The sequence below is a fragment of the Podarcis muralis genome, chromosome 11, assembly GCF_964188315.1.
Source record: "Podarcis muralis chromosome 11, rPodMur119.hap1.1, whole genome shotgun sequence".
NCBI classification, from domain to species: Eukaryota; Metazoa; Chordata; class Lepidosauria; order Squamata; family Lacertidae; genus Podarcis; species Podarcis muralis.
The window spans coordinates 46250970-46264870 of record NC_135665.1 but is presented as its reverse complement, the minus strand read 5'-3'; positions in this window follow the sequence as shown (position 1 = coordinate 46264870).

The following is a 13901-nucleotide window of genomic DNA, read 5'->3' as shown; positions in this document are numbered from 1 at the left end:
CAAGCACATGAAAACTCATACCAATAACAAACTGAGTTGGTCTCTAAGGTGCTACTGGAAGGAATTTTTTTATTTTGTATAAAGCTGTATACACATGTGCAGTGCTTTGCACTGATATTGCACAAATGGAGGGCTGGGTCAATGGAAATGGACCCACTTCCTTCTCTATGTCTTGCATGTAGCCAGGAGGAGGAGTTGTATGTACAGGGCTATATTGGCATTGGAAAAGTTTTGAGAAGAGAAGGGAGCATGATATAGGGGTATTTTTCCAGACTAGCAATATTCACATATAGGCTCAGTCTTCCTATTATCACCAGTCACTGTGGAGCATACTCCTTGTATGAACATCTCTCAAGAGGAAACTTGTCCCTTTCCCCTGAGGAATGAACTGCCTCGCTGTTTAGAGAAAACGAACTCCAGGCATTCTGATATTTAACCTTCACCTCCCATGAGCTCTAGCTTCAGTCAAGTATTTAAAATACTGCCTCTAAGTTACCTCAGCAGTTGCTTCCTTGTTAAGAAAAGGCATGAATGCATGATTAAAATATATCACTGAGGCTTGCTGATTCTCTGTGAAAAATAAACCAGCTGATGAGAGATTCTCAGACACGCTTCCTTATCAAAACAAAATAGGATTAGAATTTGCAATTAACTGAAAGGTTTGAGTGCAAGTGTTTGGTAAGACTCCTGTGTAGGTGTGAGAAATGATAACCTAGATAAAATTACAGAACCAGCACCAGCTGCCAAATAACACGTTCCTCACACCCGGTTCGCAGTGTTGACTGCAATTTCAAAACTGCACCGATCCTTTGGGTTTCTCAGAATTCCTGAGCAATGCGAGGTACAAAGCTGTTGGCCTGAGAGCTAGATCACAGGATTCAGGGATTTTGTGATGTTACAATATCCTTTGTAGGAACACCTCAGAGAGAATGTGTGGTGGTACAAATGTAACTGTTCTTTTAAACAAAATTGAGAAAACAACAATTGGGGGGGGTGTTTATTTTGTTATTATGCATTACTTTATTACAGTGGTACCTCGGGTTACATACTCTTCAGGTTACAGACTCCGCTAACCCAGAAATAGTGCTTCAGGTTAAGAACTTTGCTTCAGGATAAGAACAGAAATCGTGCTCTGGCGGCGCGGCGTCAGCAGAAGGCCCCATTAGCTAAAGTGGTGCTTCAGGTTAAGAACAGTTTCAGGTTAAGAACGGACCTCCGGAACGAATTAAGTACTTAACCTGAGGTACCACTGTATTACATTTGACTGCAATTTTCTTCCAGAAAGCTTAGGGCTAATGAAAAGCAAGAAGTGCAGAGCAAGACTTTTGTCAAGGCCAATGACAGGCTTGTATAGTGATATATTATTTTTGATCTAAAGTTGCTATTCACATCACTTTTGCACTGGCAAAAAAACCTTACAGAGGTTCGGGAACCTTTAAATCGTATTCCTGAAGTATGGGGATTAATAGCAGGATAGCAAAAGTAGACTTGGTGAGCCCTTATGGTTGCTAACAGACTTATACTTTAAGCCTTGAAGGATAAATACCCACCATCTATTATGCAATACTCTGAGAGGCACACTGCTCTGGCTACATTCTAACATACTTCAGACGGATGTCAGTTTCATGTGGATACGTGGGTTTATATTAAATTCAATGTTTAGCTTAGGATGCATTTATTGATGGCTACTTTATCCATGCTGTGACCTGATTGGGTGTGTGAGAGAGTGTGTTTGGTTACTATTAACATTATTAATAAATTATTGTTTCGTTTTTATAATTCAAATTATTATTTTATTTCTTCAATTATTCCCCCTTCTATTTTTGTTTAAATTTAAAATGACAATTTTAAAAAAGACCAATGGCAGGAAAGTTTGTTCCCCTTTTATGAGATACAAAATACTGTACATGGAGGGAGGGGAGAAGATATTAAGTGCGAAGAAGGAAAATAAACAGCACATTTGCATGCTGCAGTGCAGGCAATGCCACCTCCGTTCACAGTTGTTAGTAGCAGGTTGTGTGTAAAAACTGGTGGGCTTTGACATAAATTAAGATGCAAGCGAAAATTTATCCAGACCTCTGTGACAAACACACTGTAGTATGCTTGTATGGGGGGGGGGGGCAGAGTAGTAAGACGGCTGTGCCTTGTTTACCACCTTCAGAACAGACTTCCCCTAGACACTCTGTGAAGTTTATTTCCCCTCCGAACTGACCAGTTCAGTTCCCACACTGAAGCTGAACTATTTGCCAGCATTGGCTTGTTCATGCATATATTCACCCCAGGGGTGCCCTGTTCTGTTTCGCTGCTTGAGGCCAAACACCACCACTGAAGCCTTGTGGTGTAGTGGTTAAGAGCGGTAGTCTCGTAATCTGGGGAACCGGGTTCGCATCTCCACTCCTCCACATGCAGCTGCTGGGTGACCTTGGGCCAGTCACACTTCTTTGAAGTCTCTCAGCCCCACTCACCTCACAGAGTGTTTGTTGTGGGGGAGGAAGGGAAAGGAGAATGTTAGCCGCTTTGAGACTCCTTAAAGAGAGTGAAAGGCGGGATATCAAATCCAAACTCTTCTTCTGCTGCTGCTTACTGGGCAGTGGCGTAGCGTGGGTTGTCAGCACCCGGGGCAAGGCAAGTAATTTGCGCCCCCTAACCCGTGGATTTGCACCCCCTAACCTGTGGATTTGCGCCCCCTAACCTATGGATTTGCCCTAACCCCAGATGTTTCGCCCGGTGCGGCCGGCCCCCCCTGCACCCCCCCACGCTATGCCACTGTTACTGGGGTTGAGCAGCAGCGACTTCTTCCAGCAAGATCTCCCAGAGCTGCACGAGATCTCATGAGATCTTGCTGGAAGAAACAGCCACCATGCAATCCTAGTGGTGGCAGAGGTGAGCAGGGCAAAACCTCACAGGATTCCACTGCCTGAGGCTGCTATTTCAGATTACCTGATGGGCAGGCCAGCTCTGTTTCACTCTCTGAAGTGTGAGTGTGTCTGTGTGTCTGTGTGTGAATATTCCCAGATAGCATAGCAGTTCAGATAATAACTGTGTGGTGGAGGCTCAAAAACTACACCATCAGGCTGCTTGTTGTTTACCATTTGTGAATAAGGTCGACTCATTTTGTTCTCGGGTTTGTCCTACAGAAAGGCAGCATGTGCCAGAGATCTATCTATGCAGATTGTTGACAATAAGCCTTATGGCAATCTTAGCAGCTCTTTGCTACATTTCTTTGATATATTAAACTGCAGGTGGCTTATGCAGTTAGGCAGCCCGGCTGCTGCAAACGGTCATTAGCAGAGCTGCAAAGATTTAAATCCAAACAACCTGTACAATGACAACATAATTTTTTTATTTCCGCAGACATCACACTTCCCGTATATGTGCATCCTCTCCATCTCTTGAAATCAAGGCTGTTAAAAAACAACCCAACCACATTCTACATTCTCTAGCAGGATATAACTCGAGAAGCCGTGCACTGATTTTATAGGTAGGTCAGTTATGTAACAGGTACATTTGAGTTCGGGGGAAAGATAATAATCTTAGCATGCCTATTTTGCTTTCCCCATCACTTTGGGCTTCAAAACTCCAGGTTTCTGCTTTCCTGTCCCCTTCTTCTTTGATTGTCATCTCTATGGTTTACAGAGGCAGGTGGAATCCCTTCAAGGCCAAATAAATGAAACAAGCAAAATGGAGTTGGCAGATTTTTGATTTATTTCTTTTTTTTACTTCTCAAGGCAAACAGGAATGTAGTGTCCCCTCAAACCCTACAGCCTCTGCCTTATAGGTCATCCACGTCCCACTTTAGGACATAGCAAATGTGAGATTATAAGGCATTATTTCTCAGTGTGCAATTCTTCCGCTCTAGAGACACTGCCCACCCCACTTGCCACAGTGTCCCCATAGCTATCTGTGCCACTCCACATAATAGTGAATCTACTCCTTTAATGGATATGTTTTCGTTTTTTAAAAGCTGGAGTCATTTTACAGAAAGGTGTTAAGAGCATCCCTGCTGGATCAGGCCAAAAAGCCCATCTAGCCCATGGGAAGAATTTGTTTCCATAGGGGAAGCAAATTCCATTATATGGGATGTTGCTATTGGAACAAAGTATAAAAGCAATTCACCCACAAACATTTGCGTGTCGAGGTCCCCAGGCCACCCCAAATAACTCACACAACACACAGATTTTTTGTTTAAGGTTTTTGGCATAATTTTGGCCACAACTTTATTAAAATACAAAAAAAGTGTGAGTGGTTGCTTAGGCATTGGTTGTGACTATCTGCCCCCCAGTGGGGGACAGACTGACATTTCGAAAGCCTGTGAAAGTCAGAAAAGGGGAATGCATTTGGGGGTAGCGACGGAGCAGGGAACCTGCCCTCAGCCTTCCCCAAATGCAACCAGGGGCTCTTGCGTGGCCCCAGCCCCTTGACAGGGTTCGGACAAAAGCAATAGTGAGCCCCTGTATTCCTTTAATGGAATCCCTTGCAGCAGCAGCATTAGAGGAGCAGGCACAGCAAATCCATGCCCCTCAACCAACCAAACCATAAACCAATGCCTAACCGCAACCTTACAAGTTGTGACGATTTGCTAGGCAGTAGGCAAAAACCAAATGGCCCCAGCCAATCAGCCAGATGGACAAAATTCCTACTGGGCCCCTGCCCCAAGAGCAGACAACCCCATGACAGGCATAGCAAGGTCAAAGCGAACAACCATAAATATAGGGGGGGGGGACAGGCAATCCGATGCACGGAGCGAAAAGAGGAAGCTCTACGCCTCATGCAGGGAGTTTTAACATTTCTGGCTGTCAATCATCAAATTGCAACATTAACATCTTCCCAAGAACAAGGGAAGCCCAGTCACAACAGTGGTCAATGATCAATTCGCCCGCCCCACAACTTTGGAGCGTCCTGTCAGCCCCCACCGCAGCACGTGCTCTCCATGAAGGAGAACACACTTTGTCTGATATGAGCAAGCTTCCCTTTGCCTTATCTTCATCAGTATCTACATTATCAGCAGTCTGAACAAAGATAGACTAAATGTTTGGGCAAACTGCATGCTGGGAAGCCATTTCGTACAGGTGAAGTCACCTTACACTGAGTCAGGCCATTGGCTGATGTCGCCCAGTGTTGTCCACTTAAACAGAGCCTCCTCAAGAGTCTTTTCCGGCTCTGCTAAAGTTTACTTTTAAGCACAGTTTAAGATTTATTTGGGTCTCAATAAATTGGGGGGGGGGGAATTGCTGTAAGTGGTTTGTGTGCATATTATGGTACCTGCAGATCTCAGTGCCTCTCCTTCCTGGCAGAACTCCTGGCTGCCACTGTAATGTGAATACACTGAATTACCGATAATGCTTAGATGCTCATTCTAGCAGCATTTCCTATTGTTCTGTCTGTTGAATCGCTAGTAATCAGCTTGCTGGAGCTTTCTAGCAGAGGACAAATAGAATGACTCTTGACAACAACAGATGGCAGTAAATGAAAATACAGGATGAGTGGCACTGACGTGTTTGTTTATTAGTTGCAAGTTTGGATATTGAGAATTATTTTTGAGTAAAACATTTCCTTTGAGAAGCTGCTTTTTAGAGCTGTTATGTATTGGGTTTGACACATTTTATGTTACAAGGCGCGTTCTAACCAATCGTATAACCGTGCTGCGGTTTGGTCTTGGGCCTCTGGCATCCGGCGGGAGCTCATCAATCCCACCTTCGTCGCCAATGTTAAATGTTCGGAAAAAGTCAGAAGCCCAAGGCAGTATAAGTTCCTCAACTACGTTTATTTAACGTTTGTCAGTGACAACAGCTCACTCATAGGAAATCAAGAACCGAACTGACTGGACAACACAATAATAATGCCGAACATGAACTGACCGTTGACAGTTGAAAGTGCATGCACTTACTTGCCATTAGAAGGTTCGTCTACCAACACTAATACGATTGGTTAGAACGCGCCTTGTAACATAAAATGTGTTAAACCCCGATACATAACAATCCTCCCCCAACTTCCTAACAAAAGGAACAAATATAGTCATCTCCCCCCCCCGCCCCCCCAAATATAGTCCAGCCTGCCACAAGGTCTGAGGGACAGTGGACCAGCCCCCTGCTGAAAAAGTTTGCTGACCCCTGATTTTATGCTTCTTTAATGGAAATCTCATACTCCTTACACCTGAATTTTCTATAGGCTAAATACTCTCCTAACTTACCTTTTTAACATAACTTTCCCAAGACTTTTTTTTTACAGCTTTGAAAATACAAAGTGTGTTTGAATTCCTTTTTTTTCTGTCCCCAACCATTACACTACTAGGAACAGTTTGTGCCGGTTTGTGGGAAGAACATTGTCATATAATATCACAACATTTCATATCACACCTTCTTTTCTTTTTTTCAGGACAGAAAGAATTGCCCCAGCGTGAAGTCTTTATCATTTGAGACTCGGGCAGTTTTCACAATGGGTATCTACTCCATGCCTCTGAAAACTGATAGATGTATCAAGTCTTGTTAAGATCATTCATGGCTTATCATTGCAGAAAATGAGAAGCAACTGAAAGAAATTGTCATGGTGTCATAGGCGTGCACAAGAGGTGTGCCCAGGCATACCTTAATGTTTATAAAAATGGGGAGAAAGGGAAGCAAACAGAGAAAGAGGCAGAATTATTATTTTTTAAGGCCAGAATGGAACTTTGTTGTCCTTATTTGTTTTGTCATTTCTCTCCTTCCTTTCTTCCTTCATTGAAATAAATGAATGAATAAATCCCTGGGTGCACAGAGTATGACTACATAGCTTCTATAAGAGTAGCAACCTAATGGCAACCTTCCTAGTATGAGTTTATTTTAACAAACCCCAAAATCTTAATATTACCTATTACAATATTTTTTATTCCCCTTCTCCATCTGCCTTTAAGGCCAGTTATTTGTAGAACATTTTGAAGTCTAACTAGGAAAAGACTTCATAACAATGGGTGGAGATACTCAAGCCCATCTTTAAAACTATAAATACACAGAAGCCTTATTATTCATTAATTGCCAGATATTCTCCTATTACAGTTCTTGACCACATGGTTTATCTGTCAGACTACCTAATGGAAGCATATTTTTGTGTTGAACTAAAGGTGAATGCACACTAATCGTTGCTTAATTGAACGGTGTGAATAGAGTTGATCTAGAGTTACCTTATCTAACCCATTGGAAAACTTGTGTAATGTCTCTGAGAAGACTTAGCCTCTTAATATCCGCTTTGACCTTTGTGACACTGGTTATTCTTAAGTTCTTGCAAGGTCTGCACACACACCCTCCACACAGATATGTTGTGTAAGGACTATTTAGGTACAAAGGGATATTTACAGTGAAAGCCTAGGCATGCATACTTTAAAATGTCTTACTGAGGTCTGTGGGGCTTACTCCCAGGTAACTATGTTTCGTACTCCAGCCTCAACTGCCTGTTTTAGAACAAACTATAAGTAGGACAGCTCCTTCACTCAGTAGTGATCGGTGCTCATTGGGACTGGCAAGGAGGGAGGCAGGTGGAGCCAATGTCAGTCTGAGCTAACTAAATCTAATTTGACCACTTTCGCCTCCCTGCTGAGTTATACAAGGACTTCTTCGAAAGAGTTCTGGGAGCTGTAGTTTGTTAAGGCTGCTGAGAATTGTCAGGAGACCCCTATTCCCTTTGCAAAGCTACAGTTCTCAGATGCCCCTGTGAAAAAGGCTTGATTGTCAAACCGCCCTGGAAACTGTAGCTCTGGGAACAGAATAGGGGTCTCCTAATAGCTCTAACGGGGACGCGGGTGGCGCTGTGGGTTAAACCACAGAGCCTAGGACTTGCTGATCAAAAGGTCAGCGGATCAAATCCCCACACCTGGGTGAGCTCCCGTTCCTCGGTCCCTGCTCCTGCCAACCTAGCAGTTCGAAAGCACGTCAAAGTGCAAGTAGATAAATAGGTACCGCTCTGGCAGGAAGGTAAACGGCATTTCCATGCGCTGGTCTGGTTCGCCAGAAGCGGCTTAGTCAGGCTGGCCACATGACCCAGAAGCTGTACGCTGGCTCCCTCAGCCAATAAAGCGAGATGAGCGCCGCAACCCCAGAGTTGGCCACGACTGGACCCTTTACCTTTACTAATAGCTCTCAGCACCCTTAACAAACCACAGAGCCAAGAATTCTTTGCTAGTGGGGGGAGCCACGACTGCTTAAAGTGGCATCATAGTGTGTGAATGTGGCCTAAGGAGGAGGAAGCTGATAGGCGGTACTACCACCCTGGGCTGGTTTTAAGTAAGTAGGCTGGCAGGTGGGCTTGCCTGAAGGTGGTGGGGCATTGCCCCATTTGCTCTAATGGAACAGCCTCCCTTGCCTTAGATAAGGTGTGTATTAGTCAAAAAGTATTTATTGCTGATGAGGAATCACCTACCTTTTTAGAGGAAGAGGGGGAATCTATATGGATTGCAAAAACAGCTGCCGTCCTCCCCCAATATCTAGTTCATGTCTTTCATCTTTTATGCAGGTGCCAGATTTGAAGATGCAGGTTGCGACCAAGGAAGAATAAGGAAATTGCCTCAGGAGGCAGATGCTGAAGAACAGTGTGTGCATGTGTGTGCGTGCGCATGCGCACCCCCACACCAGCTATTTATCCAGAGCTCCATGGATGTTTCCCTCTGTTGGAGATCAGAACTACTGAGCTCGTCATGAACCACCTAAACTAGCACACTGCCTCCAGGCAAAGGTGAAGGGTGCTGTCCCATTTCTAGTGCTGAATTAAGATTCAGCTGCCAGCCCAGTCAGAGTCTGCAAATGGAATGGATGCCAGATTATTGTTATTTATTTATTTATTTATTTATTTATTTATTTATAATTAATTAATTAATTAATTAATTAATTAAATTTATATACCGTCCTTTATCCAAATATCACAGGATGGTTTACAATATATATATATACACATAACGTAATAACAATAAACAAACAAAAACAACAAAACATTTAAAATGCCAAAGATTGTTTAATCAGCCTGGTCATAGAGGAACGCGGGTGGCACTGTGGGTAAAAGCCTCAGCACCTAGGACTTGCCGATCGAAAGGTCGGTGGTTTGAATCCCCGCGGTGGGGTGCGCTCCCGTCGTTCGGTCCCAGCGCCTGCCAACCTAGCAGTTCGAAAGCATCCCCGGGTGCAAGTAGATAAATAGGGACCGCTTACTGGCGGGAAGGTAAACGGCGTTTCCGTGTGCTGTGCTGGCTCACCAGATGCAGCTTGTCACGCTGGCCACGTGACCCGGAAGTGTCTCTGGACAGCGCTGGCTCCCGGCCTATAGAGTGAGATGAGCGCACAACCCTAGAGTCTGGCAAGACTGGCCCGAACGGGCAGGGGTACCTTTACCTTTACCTTTACATAGAGGAATGTTTTCATCTGGAATGTAAAGCTATGCTAGGAAAGCACCACGTAAGCCTCACTAGGGAGAGTGTTCCACAAATGGGGAGCCACCACAAAAAGGGCCCATTCTCATGTCACCACTCTCTGGATCTCTTGTGGAGGAGGTACACAAAGAAGGGCCTCAGGTGATGAGTGCAGGGCCCAGGTCAGTTCATGATGGAGAGAAGTGGTCCTTGAGTCCTTGCAGTCCTGAGTCATCTGAGGCTTTATAGGTCAAAACCAGCACTTCGAATTGTGCCCGGAAACAGAATGGCAGCCAGTGCAGTCGGGCCACACTGTCCTTTGCCTAAGGCAACAAAATACATTGGGCTGCTCCTGAGTGCAATCCCAGGCACCCCATATTTGCTCAGAACTAATTCCAGCTATGTTCAATGGATGGCAAATGTGGTGCCCTCAGATGTTGTTGTACTATGGGAATGGAGTCCAACAGCATCTAGAGGGCACCATGTTGGCTACCCCTGCTATAGACTACTACTTCTTCTTCTTCTTCTTCTTCTTCTTCTTCTTCTTCTTCTTCTTCTTCATTATTATTATTATTATTATTACCCTGCCCATCTGGCTGGGTTTCCCCAGGCACTCTAGGTGGCTACCAATAGAATTTTTAAAACAATAAAACATCAAACATTACAAACTTCCCTAAACAGGGCTGCCTTCAGATGTCTTCTAAAAGTCAAATAGTTGTTTATTTCCTTGACATCTGATGGAAGGGTGTTCCACGGGGCGGGCACCATTACCAAGAAGGCCTTCTGCCTGGTTCCCCACAACCACTTCTTGCAGTGAAGGAACCTCCAGAAGGCCCTTGGTGCTGGACCTTCAGGTACACAGAGCAAAGCCATTTAGGGCTTTAAACATCAGCACCAACACTTTGAATTATATATTAGTATATGTTATGCTGTATTCCTGCAACAATTATATGCAATGCTTCTTCTATCTTCCCCCAACGTTTCCCTCCATTCTCCACCCCCCCCTTATTGTAATTTATGAGTATCTAATCTGTGCATCGGATGTGTTATTTCTTTGAAAAGATAATCAGTTTTGTGTCATATTTTCCCATTTTTTTAAAAAAAGCAGTGTAACTTTCCATGAAAAGAAAAAGATAAAAATACAGAGTAGGAAAAAGACAGGGGTGAACATGGATGCTTGCTGGACGGAGGCCGATTAGTTTATGTAACCGGATCTCAAGCTTACCCTGCATTCATAGAGATGAAAAAGGAGAGATAATCAATATCTATCCTGAACAAATGCTATTGCTGCCATCAGCCTGCATAACTACAATGATTAAACCAGTGATGCACTTAAAAACTGGGCTACAATCCTGCAGATTGCAGCCAATTTATATGGCTGTTACCATACGTCGAAAAGTCAGAAATAAAATCTATTTAATTCAATGACTTACTAGCAGGCAAGTAGAGTTAGGATTGAAGCCTCACTGTATTTACAAATAAAATGATAGTTTGATTAGGAAGCTTACAGAGAGAGTAAGATTGACTCTGCTTTTCCAATTATTCTAATTATAATTCTGCATAATTATGTCGTGCGTTCCCCAGTATGGTAGCATGCAACACATTATTACTGTCTTTCTATGTCTCCTTCCACACACCCCACTCCCCCTGCCTGTATGGAAAACTCTATGTGCTAACATGGAGATGTTGATCATTACTGATGAATGCTGCATCTTAATTTAATTGGACAAAAATTATGAATCTTCAGGGTCAGTTATTCCAATAAATAAATAAAAACTCAGCTATAGACTTAATTGACAAGAGAGCCCAATCCTATACATGTTAGCTTAGAAGTATGTCCCATTGTTTGATGGGGCTTACTCCCAGGTGAGCAGAAAATTGCAGGCAGGCTGAGACTGTGTTCTGTGTTCAGAAGAATGTGTGCACATTAAGTGTGTTCCACAGAATGGAGGCAGAAGTGCTGTTCCTACATAGGGTTCCTGATCACAGAGAGGGTTGTAAATGTGTTTGACCAAATGCATTCAAATGTGTTCAACACAGGAAGGTATGATTGCAGTAAGAAGGTGATGTAGGTGGTTGGTCACTGTGAGATCAGAAATGCTAGACTAGATGGGTTTGCAGCAAATTTTTCTTATGTTCTTATGGTAGATAATGGGGGAAAGAAGTAGTGGTGCAGTCAAAGTCTGGGGGGGGGGTTGAGTTGGGCTTGGGGTGGGGAGACAGTCGCATTGTGATTTTTTTCTGGGGTAAGAACTTGTTTTGCCAGCTCCAGTTCTTACTCAAGCTGAAGGAAAACATCACTAAGCTGGTTCAAGGCATAAATGTATTAAAAGATTTATTATTATTATTATTATTATTATTATTATTATTATTATTATTTATACCCCGCCCATCTGACTGAGTTTCCCCAGCCACTCTGGGCGGCTCCCAATCAAGTGTTAAAAACAGTACAGCATTAAATATTAAAAACTTCCCTGAACAGGGCTGCCTTCAGATGTCTTTTAAAGATAGGATAGCTGCTTATTTCCTTCACATCTGAAGCGAGGGTGTTCTACAGGGTGGGCGCCACTACCGAGAAGGCCCTCTGTCTGGTTCCCTGTAACCTCACTTCTCGCAATGAGGGAACCGCCACAAGGCCCTCGGCGCTGGATCTCTATAAAATTAACTTTAGTTATGCTGTGTTAAATGTAATGTAATTGAGCAATGTTATTTGCTATGGTGATCTCAACTTTGTTCTTTTAAGGGGTCCAAAAAAGGCCCTTGATAAGCAAACTCTGCAACTGCCATATAGCCCATAGCAGAGATCCCTATGCTGAGCTACTCCCTACCTTCGTGCTACTGGAGGATCTGAACGACTACATACTGATTACAGTTCAAAATAACTTTCCGTTCTATAATTGGGATTCCAAGGTACCTCCCATCCAAAGATGCTGAGGGCATCTGCTGAAACCTAAGTTCTGTGAAATCCCTTCAAAGCTGTGAAATGGTCAGTGTCTCAGAATAATGGGGCCTTGAATGGCCCCTTGGTATGAGGTCACCAAGAGGATAAAAGACGCATGAGCAGTGCGTTCTCTCTCTTGAATAGAATCATGATCAAAAACCCAGTTCCTGAGAGCCTGCACACTGAGAACAGATATTTCCCCATGCGGAGATTGTAAATCCTTAGTTTATCATGGAGTGCCATCACTTATGTTGACAACAGCCATGACAGAGCTATCAGCAGACTCAGGGATAATCTTGAGGCTTGCAGAATTATTAAAATTCATTACGAGAAAGTGGGGAATAAGGTGACGAATGAGTGTGAATGCTGACTGGCTACTAAGAGAGCACTGATAACTGGGTGGAAGGGGGAATTGAATGGAACAGCAGAAATAGGAGGACTGAAGAAGAGAAGCATACACATAAAAGGCTTAGAGATGAGAACCAATCAACAAACAAGCCATATCATTGTCTGTATAGGTCATTCTCCAGTTCACACTGAAAAGCTATTTTTAAATGTGCCCAGGAGCAGAAGTAAGAGCTGCTCATAGAAATCAATAGAGAAACCCCAGGCTTTAATGTTGCTGGGATTGTGCAACTCCCCTCCCCCGCGGAAAAAAAAAACCTTGAATGAAGGGGGGAAACCAAAACAGCCAGGCAAGACAGCATACTGGGTGAGCACACAATGCTGGCTGACCTTTTTTTGAGGAAATTGAAACCCTGAGGTGGGGGAGCAAGAATGGAATGGAGAGACTGGGACCCTGAGCTTGTTACACCCATTTCTGAATTTCTGAATTGAGTGCCAGTCCTCATGGAGCCAAAACAGCACCACACGCACTGGCGGAGGAACAGGAGTGCGGAGGGAGCAGACCGCCCCCGGCACCGCTATTCTGGTAGGGTGCCATCGCGGTGCCCCCCCAGACATGTGCCCCCCTATCGCCAGGTGCCACACCCCCACAGGCAGCACATCACACCCCCAAAACGTGTGTCACACCACTGCAGGCAGCGTGCCATGCCCCTGGGATGCATGCCACACACCCCAGGGGCACATCAAGCCCCCTGGGGGTGCCAGCCACACCCATGTCTGCTCTCCGCCCCCGGTAGTGGAGCATGCAGCTTCGCCACTGACCACATGTGCACAGAAAGCCGGTGTTTGCACTAATCAGCTGTTTTGGCTGGCTGGATTTAGTGAACTTGCTTCTTGCCAAATTGCTAGTGGGTGCAGCTGCTAGTTTTCTGGCAGACTACCAGTGTGCACACCCAGTACTTTGTAGGGTGTGCAGTTAGAGCTGTGCTTTTCATATTAGAAAATAGCTTGGGCCATTTCTGCTATATAAATAAAGATATTGGCTTCTATGTATTTATTTATCTATCATCTATCTATCTATTGATCACCTATCATCATCTATCATCTATCATCTATCTATCATCTATCAACTATATTGCAAGTGTAATTGTTTACATTAGAATTATTATACTTATTAACGTGCTTCAGAGGTTCTTCTCCATGCACTTTCAGTCACAGGTCCCTTCCCTATCTTGTCAGTGTGTTGGA